Here is a 14,380-nt window from a genome sequence, read left to right as displayed (position 1 = left end):
TCTCCAAGGGTGCTACCCGGAACCGAGTAAGCTCATCGGAAATGTCGTCGTGATTCCGGTGCTTTTTATACGCCTCCAGAGAACTCGGTTTCTCAACTTCAGCTTGGCAACTTGTAACATCCAAATCCGAAACGGGGATTTGAGCTTATTCTCCTGTCTCGCTGTTCCCGTGTTGACCATGCCCTTTGCACACAGTTTGTGTTCATTTTTAATTTATCTTAAACTTTCGAATAATATCACTCCACACATACGGTAGTTTTCGTTTCGATTCGTGTTAGTTTTTTTTTTTACTCCAAAACCTTTTTCCTCAACTCACACTCACATCGACCTGAGCTGCAAAACCAGCTCCGTCGCGTTGGTTCAAAAATGATGTTTTTCTTCTGCATTTGTCTTGCTGCTGGCAGCGCCCGGTCCCAGCACAGCATACCGCCGCCGTCAGTTACGGACAGTTGGGCTCGTCTGTTATAATGTTTATTATTTTTCGGTGATATTTGATGGTCACATTTAGTGGTCGGCAGCACAGGCAGCGGCCTGAGGTGCAATTGAACGGCCAGGAAAAGGGGAAGCAATTCAACAGCATGTGCTGATGTGTGCGATTTTTGTTTTTTGTTTTCGTTCCTCAACTGCTGCTTTCAACTTCCTTTCATTTGGCAAATTCTACCTTTGCCGAGGCGTAGGTATGCAAGTACGGCACTTGACTGCAGGGCACAGTCTGTTGTGTGGCGAATGTGCGTCGGACGGTTTTTTTTTGTTTCGGTTTGGGCAATGGTGTTTTCGTTACATTTCTTTCACGGTGGTAGTGGGCCGTGCTCTCAATTTTTTCGGTACCTATTTTATGAATATTGCATGACTGGCCTCATTTCGTTTGCACCGAAGATTGGTGGCGAATTGCAGTACGCAAACGGACAGTTGCAGTCGGTACAGCGTGTCCGCGATAGTGATCAGAGTTGAAGGAAGCAGCCGAAAACGTAAGTCGTCGTCGGAAAGTGTTTTCTCCAGCATTTTTACGTGTTTACGGGGCTTTGAGTGTCTGTGTACCGTGACGGGTCATTTGAAATGCGTCGGACGGTCGGACGGGGCATGATGGCCCATTATTAAATTAACCTTCAAATATGTATCCTTGAGATACTTTCGGTTTCAAAGCTAATGTTAGCGGAGGGTTGTCCTACCGTCTGCTGTTGCAGTTGGCGTGAGCGTTAAATAATTCGTAATAGTAATGACGAGGAAGCTAACGTTAAGTTTGTATACGCTGTAATATTTGGAAGACTTTTTTGTAAATAGTTTGATTCAATTTCCTTGAGGTTAATTATCGAAGTACATTCTACATGATTTCCTGTATTTTTTTCAGTGTCTATTAATAAGCAGAAGCTCGCGAAACGTGGACTCACAGAAAAAGTTCGAAGACATCATTAAACGCCACATACATCAGTCAGTCCTGTGTGCGGAGAAACAGTCCGGATGGTATTTGAACTCCGGTCCTGGCGTGTGAAGACCTGTGCCTTCATCGGCACAGCGACCGGAGCGTCCCAAAGCATATAGGTAAGGTACAATATTATCGAGGACTGAAGGAAGATGTACAACTTCAGATATTGTGTTTTCTTGCATTTAGACTGGCTGAAAGAGAGAGACTTTCCTCTCCTTGAGGAACCTTGACCGAAGGTAGTCCGATAACGCAAAACATATTATAACTGTCGTGGTCCTAGGGTTCTTGTTGATGCCGAATTTTTTAGTGAACTTTATAAATCAGAAGCAACAATCGCTTTGACGACAAATTTCAGCTACCAAAATACGCTAAGCAATTTTTTACGGGTTTTTATAGTGGCGCCAGGTATTGTTGTTGCAGTAAATGTTTGTTGCAGTTTTTTCTTGACTTAACGACGTCTTAATGTAATAACTTACTAGAGTTATTTATACTAAGTAACAGGTTACCCAGTCCTTGCTCTGGATCCTCAATCTGATAGCATTTCCCAATGTGTGAAGTCGCTACGACCATGTTGAAGTTTTGAAATTGTAATATGGTCCACACAATAACACCACGAGATGAGGATAGGTCTCAAGCTCCAGCTATGTTGGGCTGTCGATTCAGCTAGGTCCTTGCAGAGTTCAGGACTTTCACAACATTTGAGGTATTAAAGTATAGTTGTTAAGAGTATTATAGCAGAGTTTTTTTGTTTTCTTTAAGTTGGATATTAACGACTTCCAAAAATTAAGTGATTATTAAAAACCCTTTATCAAGTTATAACTGATAGTGTTAGTTCGATAACGAACCGTTGTTGAACTGACCACGCGTGGTCGATTTGGAGACCTCCGCACAGATTCCTTTACTTTGTTAAAATCGCTAGAGTCAGGCAGTTAACCTTTTGTCCTGGATAACTTGGAGAAAAGTGTTGGACAATGGGAAATGCCGGTTGCGTCAAACCGAGACGAGTTAACCTTTTTTCCTGGGTAACCAGGAGAATTATTTGACCGTGGATCGATGCTGGCTTATTTTGCCTAATTCTTCCGACGGAGTGGACAAACACCACGGAAGTGCGGGACCAACATCCGTAGGGAAGTGGAAGGGTGAACACCCCGGTTACAATGGCCGGTTACATGAGCATGTAAGGAAATTTATCAGACCAAGGCCTAAGATATATTGAGTAAAATATGCTCCATTCAATCCAAATCTTTGATGGTGTTATATACACTGGTCAATAATTTCCGAACCCATTATTGCCTTGGCACAATTTATCCATAAAATATAAACACTTCAAAACAGCAACCACACCACATCTACCAGGAAATTGGTCCCCAGTCAATATAGTTTCTTCTTGTGCGCTGAATTTCCCTGCAGCAAAAATTGCACCGCCGCTGGGGATGATGAAAAAGCACACCTCGCCGTGTTTGACCGCCAGCCGGCCGTTGGTGTGATCCGGGTGCGTTTAGCGTTTGACGCCGTACTAGATCATAAATCTAGTTCTTCCAGAGGCTGGGATTTAAACGGTTCCACCTAAAACCACCCTAAACCCATCGCCCGTAACGATCACCCCAGTGCCCGGGTGTACCATCATTACCGTAATCGTAACCACTACAGTTTGTAGCTGTTGGAGTGCAACAGTCATCATCATCAGCAGCAGCAGCAGGTGATTCGCAGAACTAGCAACGGACCACTTGCGAGCTTTCGCATGCTCGCTAACTGTCTCGACCGGCTTATCTGCAGCAAACCATCCACCAGACCGCGGCCCTGGACAGTGCACAACCAGAAAAAGGTTTATAGCAAACGCTACACCTAGTTTACACCTAGTTGCGGTTCTCGGCTAGGTGGCGAGAATTCGTGGAGATGAGTTTTTATGATCGGGAAAAGCGAACTAGCAGGAAGAAACCAACCCAACCCGACCCGGCCCGTGGTGCGCAGACATAACCGGTGCTTGCGCTAATTTTAGTGCCGCGCAATGAATCTGCATTTGCATTTTCTTATCGGATAAGCCAAGCGAACGTTCCGCTGGCGTTCTGCTGTTACTGAGCACTCGCCGTAAACCGTAAAGATGCCCTTGGCCATGAGACTTCGTACCTTCGTAGCCGCGCACACGAAGCTCAGAAAATTGCCTTGCCAGTTTGTATTCTTCCTTCTGGTTCCTCCCAGTTGCTTGCCTCTGAAGCATATGGAGGAATATTCACGAAACTCCTAATTGATGGGTCATGTATCTTGTGTTCGTTTGCTAAGATATGCTCCAACCAAACCAAAAAAACGGGACAGAAAAATCCGTGCCGACGTCTCGAAACTCATGTTTACTTTCGGGAAACACTGGAGGGCTGCGGATACCTTTTTTTGTGCATTTGGCCGTACGTAACCAACCAACCTCGTAAGGTGGTATATTTTTAGACAAAGGTTCAATGAACCCGCACGTCTAGAACTTCTCAAAGATGACATTCTACACCAGGGAATGTAGGGGGCTGGTGGGGTGGTGTTCGGGTTTTGTTTTTGGCTCGCGGTTGACTGTCGAGTTGGCATCTCAAGTTCAAGTGGGCAAAAGCTCCCCGCGACACAAAAGCATAATTTTGCAGAGGCACGCGCAAAAGTTGCCCGATGCCTTTCACTTGTTGCGCTTGATTTGTTTGGCCCTTCGGGCATGTGCGCGACCGGTAGACATTTGAGAAATGTAATTTGTTTTTGCATACGGACGGTGACAGAGTCGGTGACAGGTTTTTGTTGTGAAGCTATTTCAAGGGACAGACCAATCATCCAGTCTCGAGTAAATTGTTTAATAGAAGGAATTGGGGATATTATGGCTTAACAAAATATGTTATAATTTAAGAATTAAAAAATGCATGCTGCTAAGGATGAATGCTGCAGGGAGAAAAGGAGAAGAAAGAGAAAGTAACCTAAAATGAAAATTAATTGTAATCTTATAAAAAAAATGTTCATCAACAGTTAGAAAAATGTGAAAAAAGAATAAAAGATAGATAGAAATAAAGAAAAACCCCAACTATTGTTAAAGTGATTAAATTCAGTCTAAAAAACAAAAAATAAAAGATACATGAAAAATAAAAAAGAATTCAAAAACAGGGAAAATAATGAAATTTGAAAGTTTAAAATAGAATTGATAAAGATTAAATAAACCCAATTTAAAAAATAAACAAAGATGCACATTGTACATTTTAAATTGCTAATGTTTTAATCATCTGTATTTAACTATTTTTTCCTGTTTGATTTTTGAATCTTTTTTATCATCTATTATGGCTTACTTTTATAGTCTTATTTTAAACTAAATGTGATTGTGTTATAATATTTGTTTACTGTTTCATGTCTTTTTTCTCTTTCTTTTTATTAAGAAATTTTTTCTTCTTTCCTTTTGTATTTTTCTGTTCTAGTAAATATTTTCTTCTTTCATTTTATATACTTCTCTTATACAATTAAATTACCTTTCCTATCCATTTTAATTTTCCTTCTTTTTCCCCCCTGCAGATAGTTCTTTTTTCTCTCACCAATACATAAGAACCTTAGCGCGGAGCCCGCTTTTGTATCCCTCCCTTAAATTTTATTCGATCTGTCCACTGTCTGTCTGATTTATGATGAACAAGTAACGTAATTGCCCCAGTATTGAGACGACCACTTGTGGCGTGGCATCTTGTCTGGAACCGAAGAAAGTTATCCACCTCCCGGCACGCGGATGGCACGGAACGGAAATTGGTGGTGATGGTGGTGATGGTGGAGTGTCCCTCTCTCTCTCAAACGAGTGGTTTACCTTTAGCAGGTATTTTAAACAGATATTACATTGTGCATCCCCGTCTCCTTAAGTGCCATCGGCCCCATGGTAATGGTCGGAGCATCTTCACCAAATTTGCCGCAGACATTCTGTGTACGTGTGTGTGTGTGTTTCTTTTTTTTTTAAATTTTGTGGAGCATATTTCGGGAAGGGATGCAGCATACTTTGCTGGGTGGATGTGAATATGATGTCGCTTCACTTCTGCACTTTCATCGAGACAACGTGTGTTCGGGAGATCGTGAGTTATGTTATGTTAAGTTTTTTTTCTGGGTTTTTTACTCGCCCTCAGATGTAAATCGGGCGAGCACGTGCTACACAACCATCTGGCTTCACCCTTGTCAACTTCAATGATGCCAGCCCAACCGGTATGGTAATGCTAAATTTGGAGTAAGGCACAGAAGGAGACGGAATTTTAGCTAGACTGTAGCTATGGGTAAGTATGAGCGAAATAAGGATTAAATAATTACAAATTATTTGTAAAACAAAAAATATCACAGTCCTCAAAGTGTTAAAATATCCAGCTCAAACTTGAAATTCATATCCAAAATTATTATACCGCAATTAACATTAACATCAAACCGCAGCTCATAAACGAGCACTATTTATGCAAAATGAGATCACTGTCCACCTTCGCCAGGTCGCCATCCCACTAAACTAACTCTCCCGATACAAATCATAGACAAGAACTGTAATTTAACCTGTGGAGTGGTTTCCCTTAACTCGTCCCACTAAGCCCTTTGATCGTGCAATATTCCTTGCCAGATGATGGATTACGCTGTTGCAGCGCTGTGCTTAACGATGACGCCGACGTTGATGACGATGGTGACGAGTCGGTCGTGACCCTTTCGAAGCGAGCACGCTCAGACGGACCCTTGGACCCACCTTACCAGCCTCTCCCACGGAACTGCGGGGATCACCCCCATGGTCGAAGCATTCAACAAGTCCTATCATCATTTAGGATGGCCGATTTCAGCAGGGATTTGCCCTCTCAACGACAGACAACACTTCATTACGTGTTATATCGTGCAAACAAAGCGTTGCCTTGCTTGCTGACTTCAGCCACGGGGGATGAATCCTCGTCATCCACCGGCGTTTTCCCACACACACACACACACACACACAAGTGCCGTTTCGTATGCACAATTTCACCTTTTAAGGGTGAAGTGATGCTGCAGCAAGAACCTGCGATTGGAGTTTCCATTTTGCCATTGAATTTCGCTATCCTGCTCAGTGAGATGCGAAACCCGGCTTTTTGAAAGTGGATGTAAAATTGCAAGAAAACCCGCGTTACGAGCAGCGCGAATAAATAAATCTTTCTTGCCGAGCGTAAACTAATCACTAGACTCGTGCGGCCGGTGTTGGCATGAGGAAGCCAATCTCGATAAATCTTTCCATTTTCCGAAGGCCTTTTGATCCTAATAAATATTTACAATCGCTGGCGGGCGACCGCGACAGGCAATCTGGTCGGGTTCGGATCTGAGTGTGCAGTACTTCCTTATTTATCTATTGGCTGTGATCGTAACGAGCTGTTGTTGCTGTATACAGCTGACTTCCAGCGTAAAGCGGGAACGTTTGAGAAGTAGATAGCGGAATTGGCGCTAGTACTATGATTACTGTGCTCTAGCTAATCGGTGACTTTTGATATCCTCTGAAACATGAGGTGAGCTTCCTTGATGTGAAAGTCTTGAGTCTGGACTTGAGTTCAGAGTAACACTAAGATGCTTAAGACTACTTTCTTTCTCTCTCTCTCTCTCTCTCTCTGTTCGGCTTAACGACCTCTTAGGCCATGCCTGCCATATCTGGCTTACGAGACTTAATGATACCACGTAGTTGGATAGTCAGTCCTCACTGCGGTGGAGCGGTCCGGATGGAATTTGAACCCCGGTCCAGCCGTATGAAGCTCCGACCCCTTAGAATGTTTATGTTTTACTTAGTATGTTTCACTTTACTACGACTTAGTATTTCTGTCTATCTGACTCTAGTCTTTCTGGACATAGTCTTTCGCACTTTTAGATTTATTCATTCTGGACTGGATTCTTAACTTATCTTCCTTCTGGCTGTCCTTCTTGTGGACTCCATTCTTGGATCGACAGATTTTTATACAAATTTATGCTACTGGATAAATGGAACGTTAGGCTATCATCCTTCAATTTCTGTCTATGAAATTCTCCGTCCTGCATTATCTCGAAATAATTGTTTGCATGATTTCATAATATCTCATTTGACCTGTGACGCCACTGCATGAACGCTTATAAATTTTGCTGATAAAACTATTGGAAAACTTTTAGAAAATATGAGACTTACGTGAATTCAATTGGGGTATTTCTGTGTTAAATTTACACGTTTTATAAAAAAAATTTAATTAAAATTGATATGCTTTACTTGAGTCCGTGCAGCTTTTCCGGTTCATTGCCTTCTTCTAGTTCTTCTTTCCAATCGGAAGTTAATGTCTTAGCGTTATATCCTTGTTTAACAATCTTTTAGATTAAACATGCCATTTTTTCTTACCGCATAGTTATACAGTCAGTCCCAGGTGAGACATGAAGCCCAGTCCTGTCGTGTGAAGACCGGCGCCGCTGTCACATCTATCACCGGGCCGCCCAGTGGTTCACGTGATTCTGTTTAATAGAATATTTGGATTAATATTTATAGTTCATGTCTTCGCTACATATAATTTTTAAGGTTGCTACTGATCTGTGTAGTTTAATCATATACCACACTAGTACTTTAAGTAGCTTTTGAGTACTTCTCCCTCTTTCTTCTCTCTTCTTTGCCTAACGACTTCTTAGGTCATGAAGGCCATTTCTGGCATATTGCTACCGAACAAGTTGGATAGTCAGTCCTGACTATGGGGAACAGTACTTAAAGATATTTACTGGTAGTCAAACTAACCCAATTTCTTTAACTTTTCATAGTAAATATTGAATATCTTCCATCTTTATACAGTTTCTTTACTTCACAGCTACTGTTTGATTTTTTGGATAAGCAGCTCCTTCAGTTCTTTACGTTACTACTTGTTGCTAGATAGCCAACAACGTTGCGTTTCGATTCTTCCTACACCTCTTCATACCATCCACAACCATCTTTCTTACATTCGCCTTCCACTCGATTTTTTCAATTGAAACACAATCTTAAGAATCATTACCAATCGTACGATTCAAAACGGTGGCAACATGCTTAAGGTTGCCTGATAAAGATTTATCTCCTTCGAGCGTACCATTAGCTTTTATGCTTTCGATTAAACGCGAGATCGAGTTGTGGACCATAGCACATCAGACTAGATGCACTCGTTACCGAGGCCTATGAACGTACCCAGAGCCACATAGAGACGTCCTGTTTCCTTTTCGATTGGCCAGAATCAATAGAGGCATGAAAAGGGTTTGAATAAATTCTCGAAATTTATTGATTCCGCCAGCGCCCGGACACCACAGTCCATCCCGAAACCCGGGGACGGAATGGGGAACCAGCGTATGCAGTCGATACAGGGCAGAGCTACACAGCAATTGCATTCAAGTTGCAGAATGCAGCGCGACCGGTACCACATCTATCTGTCCCTTCGGCGTTTCCCTCGCAAAGCCCCCGGCTCGTGATGGAAAAAGGGCCGGGAATTGTTGAAAGGAAAACATTTTTAACCATAAATATTTATCGATAAGATTGTTGTTCCGTGCGGCCACCGTTCGGTACCTTTACCTTCCATACCTGGCAGGCATGGATCCATGGCCCGCCAGTGCTAGACAAAAGCTGATGGGGCCGCTTTGCCGGTTGTTCTCTGTCGTTGTGCAGCTAGCTCCCGCGCGCGTAAAGGTAAGGATGGGAGGCTGTAAAGTTTAATTTTATTATTTACTGTAAACCATTACAACATACCACAGACGGCACTGGAATTGTCCGGTCGGCATGCACGGAAAAATGTCGATGTATTCGCATTGGCCAGGCCTTCGCCAGCCGGAAGGTTGGCAGTGTTGGAACCTTTTTTTTCCTACAAAAATTTGCAAAATAAATACTAGAAATAGTATGTGCTTGTTGTGCGTTGTGAATGGAAACATTCTCACAGTTATTAGTATTGACCATTCAAATTTATGACGTCTGAGTTGACTTCCATCCCGAGAGAAATCCTGCTCGGGGAAGCAGTTGACATTTTTCGAGTTTCATGCTTTTATAAAATTGTTTATTTATAGAAACTAAATACACTCGACCGATTGGTTTTTAACAATTTAAATAAAGAATAAATTCTGAACGACTCTCTATGGGTAACAAACGCCTTCAAAGAGTTTCGGAAGCGCTAACGTTCAAACTAAATGCCTGAATCGTTTAAACAGAATACGTGATCATTTTGTACTATTTATTATGCATTAATTTAAATAAAATGTTCATAAGCAAATTTTCTTAGAGAAAGATGCTGAGCTAAGGTATAGGAATTAAAGCGTTCTTATGCTGTTGATCACTTCCTAGACTTGAGGTGTAGGCACTGCTTTTCTTCAGAATAAATCTACTCAGTGAAATTATTAGATCGATATGGCTTTTTCTTTGAAGAGATGATAGATAACTGTTTAACGCCACCACTCATAATGTCGTAACGGGCACGAGTCCTGGAGGACACCAATGCACTCGCCATTTTCGGAGCGAAGGGTGCTACGGATCATCTTTGGTGGTGTGTGCGGCATGATTAGGATGCCCACAATGAAGGTACTCGCCAGCGACCCGTTCGGCCCGAGGTGTAGAGGAGCCCTGCGAGCTCATTAGCTGGATCAAGTGGAGTAAGGCCTGAGAGAGCTGTTTAACGCATGAACTGCATAAAGACTAAGTGTAGCAGGATGGGAACTGGGCCATCTTCTATAAACCTTCATAGACCTGCTCCTGGCAAGTCTGATAACTTTGACTTGGCTGATTAGATACTTCGCGGGTCTCAAACACCTCGGGATAAAGATTAACGAGGGTAGGAGATCCCTCTTTTTAGAGTCGTCTCAAAACATCACCTGCATGGGGTCTAATGTCAGCACAGATAGTAGAGACGGATCTTGAAATATACCCAAGCGTGCTAGTGACTGGTACATTGGTGCTGGAGCATGTGTAAACTACTCTACTAAATATACTGTCCCAATAGACCAACTTTTAAAACACTTGGACATTCTTGGACATAATACTCACATACGCCTCAGCGGCATGGACTCTGATAAAACTGATTAAATTTGTACCTTTCTTGAGGAAGATGCTCGAAATGATTAATTGTTCCGTATGTGTCAAAGGACAACCACTAACATGATCTGCTACATTAATTTTACTATAAGCTAGCAGTTGTGCAGATGACTAGACTTGTCAGGCTCCTGTGGGTCATGTCAGGTGAGGAAGGGAACAACATGTCTAGTATTGCCTACTAGGAATCTTGTAACAAATTTCATAAACTAATTTTATTAATTTAATTTAATAAGTTTAATTAAGTCTAGTTAAGAAATTCAATCAAAATTATAAAAAAAATCTTGTTCAATGTCCAATGTAAAGCTTTTAGCGATTTTCAGATGCAAGTTAAGGCGTACTGTCGATAGTTTAGATAAAATTTAAACCAATTATCCGAACAGACAATATAATCCATTCTCGTATATTGTCATAACCGACTCGCAAATTAGACAGTATAAAATTAAACCAAAAAAGCGCTTCGTTCATCGTTTCGGTAAGGGGAGGAACAAATAAATGTGCACTCGGTCACGCCAAACAACTTATCATGCTCGTTCTCGCTGGTTAATTTTGAAAACATGTTCCTCAAACCACATGACACACACTCAGACGCGCTCACACACATGCTCCCCAACCGGACGGCGAAGAGGGGGCGGGGGGCGGCTTGCGTGCGTGCCACGTGGCTCAATTAATTGGCACCCATCGTCATCGTTTCCTTCCCAAAACCTCTCCAACCAACCCACTGGTTGCGCCAAGAAACCTGAAGAAGAACAAGTAAAGTGGAGCATGCACTGAACCTGGGATGTACAAAAACCGGGGGAGACATTTTTTTTGGTTTTGTTTTGAAGAGACGAATCGAATTGATACCATCGCACATAGCATATGCACACGGGTCACAGGATCACAGCAACCTGCCACAGCCAGCGGTGAAGGATTCTGGCGTACTGGTGGGAAGGAAATGGCAACACACCACACGAAACCCGAATGAAGTGGAACGAAAAGCAAAAAAAGCACTTGTGTCCCCCCCAACACACACACACGAAGCGTGGCGATGCGACGATGACTTGCCGTCCATTAAATATCATTATTCAATTTATGCTCTCGGTTACAATCTTACGTCATTTATTTCCCGCCCGTCAAGTTCAAGTTCACGCACGGACGGACCATCGTCTGCAGCGTGGTCGTCGTTGAGCAGCACCACCCGCCCGAACCCGACATGCACCAGACAGACCGTCCGACAGGTTCTGCCTGTAAGCCGAAGTCATCCGGACCGGCATCACGGCAGGGTGATTGGGGCGAACATCTGCAAAAATGATGAAGAAGAAGAAAGAAAACGGCCAGCCGCAAAAAGTCGAAGAAGCGGGTGACGGGAAATGTATGCCAAAAAACGCAACGCACACACACACACACACACACGAAAAGGGAGCAATAAAAATGACGGCTGCCGGTTTGGTGTCTGAATGGTGTGCATCCTGCAAACAGGGAAGGACGAAAGTACGCCATCATTTGCACTGCTGCTCTGTCTGTCTCTTCTCTTTGGGTTCGGAGCGACGTTTTTTTTTGCCGGGCAGGATGGATGAGCCCGGGACTTGGGAACTGTTTTGGGTGAGGTGTCCAAGCGAAAGGACACACGGTAGGGAACGGAACGGCAAGTAAGCAAACCCCGAAGCAAGTGCGCGGTCAAATGAAAATGAAATGGAATCAAATATCAGTGAACTGTGTGTGTGTATGTGTGTGTGGTGGTTAATGCAAGGTGCAAGGTTGCCGTTGCACAGCTTTTGGATGGCACTTGCCGGACCGGTTGGCAAATGCATCCAATGAACGCCTCAATTATTTCTTTTATGAGGCATCAAATAGAGGAAGAAATTCGGTCAGGATGTATTTGAATGTGTTTCTACGTATGTTTCCATACTTTGTTTATTTTTAAGTTGTAGATGATATTGGGGCGGTCCGGTGGCCGAGGCGACAGCGGCGCCGGTCTTCACACGGCAGGGCCGGGGTTCAAATCCCATCCAGACCGCCTCCCCGTACGAAAGGCTGACTACTTTTCTACGGGTAAAATTAAGTCACAGAAAGCCAGAAATGGCAGGCCGAGACCTCTCGAGGTTGTAGTGCCACAGAAGAAGAAGAAGAAGATGATATTGCTGTCTTGAGGCATTGTTGTCCAGGGCTCTTGTGTTTGAAGTATGTTGCATAAAGATCTCCGGTTTTTGGTCCGGAAATGTTGGAGTGGCCGATCGATGGACGTTGGTTGGTTGGTTGGTTGCGGTTTATCTTGTGGATGATATTCTGGGCGGTAACAATACAAGCCAATATATTATGACGCCAGTTCAACCACATTGACATTAAAAATTGATCTAGTCAGCAAAGAACTCGGAGATGATCGGCGCGTTCCATATCGTTGCAGCGAGACTGAGTTCCGCTGTTTACGAGGCCGGACCCGCCGAGCACGCTTTAACCTAAATCAACTCAGCCAGTCCTCTAGTCCTGTCAGAGTCGAGAGCTGAATCGGAGAACACTGTAACAGTATAGGTAGCCTGCCTTCCTTTACACGACAGTAACGGAGTTGTCTCCAAATACCACTGCTCCGTCAACGGATCACCCGTGGCACTACAAAAAATACTTAAGACACAGACATAGTGGTGGATATAGATTGGAAGGATAATGAGGCTGTGGAATCAAAGGATAAGACCGTTGTCTCTAGCGAAATGGTAGATGAGCCTTATGTAGGCGAGGTCTCTAGACACCAACACTTGAAGATGCTGCAGCAGCAAAAATGATGAGCTCTATCGCACTATAGTGCAGCTAATTAGACTCGCTAGACACGCCGGTGAGCTATGTCATGATAATGACACCGAACAGCCGGTAAAGTCTTTTGTGACCATGGGCAGAGGGGCCGTGATAGGCGCAAATTAGGGATGGCATTAACGCGTCCGTAAGACGCATTTAAGACGACGGAGCCAGACTAGTGATTATTTCGTGCGAGTAAAAGTTCCTAGCGCTTGAACATGTCTGATTTTGAGCCGGATAAGCGCCACATGCGGGAGGTGTTGCTGTTTTTGTTTCGAGCGAAGAGAACGGCAGCGGAAGCGCTTCGGGAGCTTTCGAGTGTTTACGGCGCTGCTGCTCTAAGCTGCACGGCGCTGCTGAAACAAGGTGTCGGGATTGGTTTCGACGCTTTCGAAGCGGCGATTTTGCCGTGGTAGATGCTCAACGTGAAGGAAGGCCCAAAACGTTCGCCGACGAACAGTTGACGGCTTTGCTGGAGGAAAATCACTGCCAAACGCAAGAAGATCAGTGCAACCGTGCTGGGTGTAACTCGTCAGGCCATATCATCACGGCTGAACGCGTTAGGCATGGTACAGAGGGAGGCCAAATGGAGGGCCAAACCGACCGACCGACCGACCGAAAACAAGAGGAAAACGGAAAAACGGAGACATCCAAACCACCAAAAATTACACCACCCCGAAGGCTGCAAAAGTAGCTAAGACAAATGGCAACAAAGCAAGAAGAAAAAGATAGCTCCAACTTTGTGCCCGGTCCTGGGAGTAATGCCACAAAAACTTGACTTGCAATACAGGCGCGCACACAAAAAGTGAAACGTCCTCGATGACGGGGTTTTAAGTTTTTGAAGACACGACGGCGACGACGACGACGACGACGTCCTCGTCGAGCGTTTGTCCTTTTCGGGTCTGGAGTTCAAGTTCAATTTCCATCATATTTCTGGCATGTTGTGTAGTTATTTAATAAACTTTTCCACCATCACCGGGCCACCGGGCGGCTGGCTGTCTTGCCCTCTTCGACACCCCAGCCCCCCACATTAGAGGATTCTCTCACGGCAGTACACAGCTTCAAAAAGCGCACGCCGAAGCAAACCACACGCACACACACACTCCCAACTCCCGTTGGGACGCTGTTTTCCCACGTTTTTGTTTTGCTGTTTTGGTTTCGCTTTTTTACTTGAG

The 14,380-nt window shown here is 43.9% G+C and overlaps 1 long non-coding RNA gene across 2 annotated transcripts; it reads left to right on the top strand.

The window, feature by feature from the left end:
* The first annotated feature begins 413 nt into the window (after positions 1 to 413).
* On the top strand, positions 414 to 6,223 carry LOC118509493. 2 transcript variants are annotated; one of them, XR_004905887.1, is made up of 3 exons: positions 414 to 968; positions 1,349 to 1,539; positions 5,536 to 6,223. It is a non-coding gene; the product is annotated as an uncharacterized LOC118509493 (long non-coding RNA). The 2 variants fall into 2 exon arrangements; XR_004905888.1 differs by lacking the exon at positions 5,536 to 6,223 and adding an exon at positions 2,834 to 4,544.
* Positions 6,224 to 14,380: the final 8,157 nt, after the last annotated feature.

Source organism: Anopheles stephensi, chromosome 3, assembly GCF_013141755.1.
Source record: "Anopheles stephensi strain Indian chromosome 3, UCI_ANSTEP_V1.0, whole genome shotgun sequence".
Lineage (NCBI taxonomy): Eukaryota > Metazoa > Arthropoda > Insecta > Diptera > Culicidae > Anopheles > Anopheles stephensi.
The sequence above is the reverse complement of the archived record's forward strand: the minus strand, read 5'-3'. Positions and strand labels throughout refer to the sequence as shown.